We start from the raw sequence: 2,860 nt of genomic DNA, 5'->3' as shown, positions 1-2,860 counted from the left end.
GGCAATGCCTTCTTCTCTACAAAGGATTTGACCTCAGGGTACTACAATGTGGAGGTGCATGAAGACAACAAGAAGTTTACAGCCTTCACTTCTCCTTTTGGTTTATATGAATATAATTGTCTTCCACAGGGACTTTGCAACAGTCCAGCTACATTCATGAGGATGATGAGCATTTTTGGGATCAACATTTTTCTAGCCTTCTCTGCTACCTGGACGATGTGCTGGTTTTTGCCCCGACTGAAGAACTTGGATTGCAACGCTTGGAGTCAGTTTTTGAGCGTCTCAAAGCCCATAATCTGACATTGTCTCCAAAGAAATGCCATTTCATGAAGAGATCCGTGCAGTTCTTGGGGCATGTCATCAGTGAAGAGGTGTGGCCACAGAACCAAGACAAAGTGAAGGCATATTGAAGTGATGACAGAGAAGGATCTCATGGAGGATAACATGACGTGCCCTCCCAGGGAAGATTCGGTCCTTTCTTGGAATGATAGGTCTATTACCAGCAGTTCATTGAGGGGTGCTCCACCATCGCTAAGCCGCTGCATGGGCTGACAACTGGGACGAAGGGACCACGCCATCGGGCCTTAACTACGAGAGCGAAGCACAGGTGGCCCCAGAAGCTGAAGTCGTTGACCTTCGCCTACAACTGCACAGTCCATGAAACCACGGCCACGCCCCTTTCCAGTTGATGTTTGGGAGAACCCCACGTCTGCCTGTCGAACATGATGTTTGGTACTGTGCTGCAAGACTCAGAGGTTGTAGACTATGACGAATACATCAAGTGCCTGGACGAGAGACCCGAGGGAGGCCATGGAGACGGTACAAGTGTCGGCAACAAACAGCTGAAGAGGCATGCAGGCCTCTACAACAGGAAGATCAGAGGTGGAGTGGAGGTCGGTGATCGGGTGCTGCTGGTGAATAAGGGTTGAACGTTGTGGTGGTTCATTTCTTTACTATCAAATGAGGAGAGACAAACTTATCACACAAGTCAGAGTATACTACAACAGCCCAGGGGTTCCGCTAGCGGAAACACCCACAAATAATCTGCTGAAATGGCAGCGCGCGAATTCAAAAATATATATTTTTAAATATTAACTTTCACACATTAACAAGTCCAATTACAGCAAATGAAAGATAAACATCTTGTTAATCTACCCATGGTGCCGATTTCAAAAAGATTTACAGTGAAAGCACAACATATGATTTATGTTAGGTTCAGAGCCAAGTCACAAACACACAGCCATTTTTCAGCCAACAATAGGAGTTAAGAAAAAGCAGAAATATAGATAAAATGAATCAATAACCTTTGATTATCTCATCAGATGACAGTCATAGGACATCATGTTATACCTGTATGTGTGTTTTGTTCGATAATGTGCATATATATATATTATATATAATATATATATATATATATATATATATTATTATATATAATATATATATGAAAAATCTCAGTTTACATTGGCGCGTTACGCTGCAGTAATGTTTTGATTCCAAAACATCCGGTGATTTTGCAGAAATACTCATAATAAACATTGATTAAACGATGCTTGTGTTATTCACAGAATTAAAGAAACTTATCCTCTATGCAACCGCTGTGCTCGGAAAAAAGAATAATCTGAGAACGGCGCTTAGAGCCCAATCCAGCCAAAGAAATAGCCGCCATTTTGGCGTCAACAGAAGCTACAAAAACACTATAAATATTCACTTACCTTCGAATAACTTCATCAGAAGGCACTCCAGGAATCCCAGTTCGACAATAAATGACTGATTTGTCCCATAAAGTTCCATAAGCCCATCAGTTAGCATGTTTCAGCCCAGTAATCCATCTTCATGACGCACGAGCCAATCCCTCCAGACAAAAACTCAAAAAGTTCCGTACAGGTCTTAGAAACAAGTCAAATGATGTATGCAATCCATATTTAGGATGTTTTTAAACATAATCAATCAATAAGGATCCAACCCGGAGAATTTCATTGTCGAAGGAAAAAGCATTGGAACGAGAGCATACTCTCTCGTGACCGCGCATAATGAACCGAGGATTCTTCTGCATACCACTCAGTAAAAAAGCTCCTATGAGCCCCTCCTTTTTATAGAGAATCCTACAACCAGAATCTAAAGACGGTGACATCTAGTGGAAGCACTAGGAAGTGTTTGCACATCCATAACTACCAGGGATATCAATTGCCACTGTTTTGAAAATCGAGTTCTCACTTCCTGTTTGGATTTCTTCTCAGGTTTTTGTCTGCCATATGAGTTCTGTTATACTCTCAGACATAATTCAAACGGTTTTAGAAACTTCCAGAGTGTTTTCTATCCAATAGTAACAATAATATGCATATATTATCATCTGGAACAGAGTAGGAGGCGTTCAAATCCACTTTGCTGACGATGTGTGCTGCTCAAATAATTATGCAATTATGAACAAGAGCCGGCGTGAACCAGACATGAACCAATAACGTTTAACAAACTCTCTTTAGTAGGAATACCGGTACCCTTACAGCAGTGGTTGTACCAACCGGGGTAGTGGTTCCCAAACCAGTGTTCCCAACCAGGCGGTACTAGGACCTGGGGGCTTACCTGCCTATCCACAGAGGGTACTAGGACCCTTGGGGGTACATGGCCTATCCACAGGGGGTACTTGGCCTATCCACAGGGAGTATTAGGACCCCTGGGGGTACGTTGAGAAGAGTCATGAGATCATGAGGTGTACTTCAGCGATTACTCCCGGCAGAGCAAATTTCAGTTGTGGTACAGTAACTGAAAAAGTCTGGAACCAGTCCCCTACAGTAATGTACTTCTTGATTAAAGATCAACAGTGTAGGACTACTTCATGTTTCCCATAAGGGGGCTGTGC

The sequence above is a fragment of the Salvelinus sp. IW2-2015 genome, unplaced genomic scaffold, assembly GCF_002910315.2.
Source record: "Salvelinus sp. IW2-2015 unplaced genomic scaffold, ASM291031v2 Un_scaffold1948, whole genome shotgun sequence".
Taxonomy (NCBI): Eukaryota; Metazoa; Chordata; class Actinopteri; order Salmoniformes; family Salmonidae; genus Salvelinus; species Salvelinus sp. IW2-2015.
Note: the sequence above shows the minus strand (reverse complement) of the source record.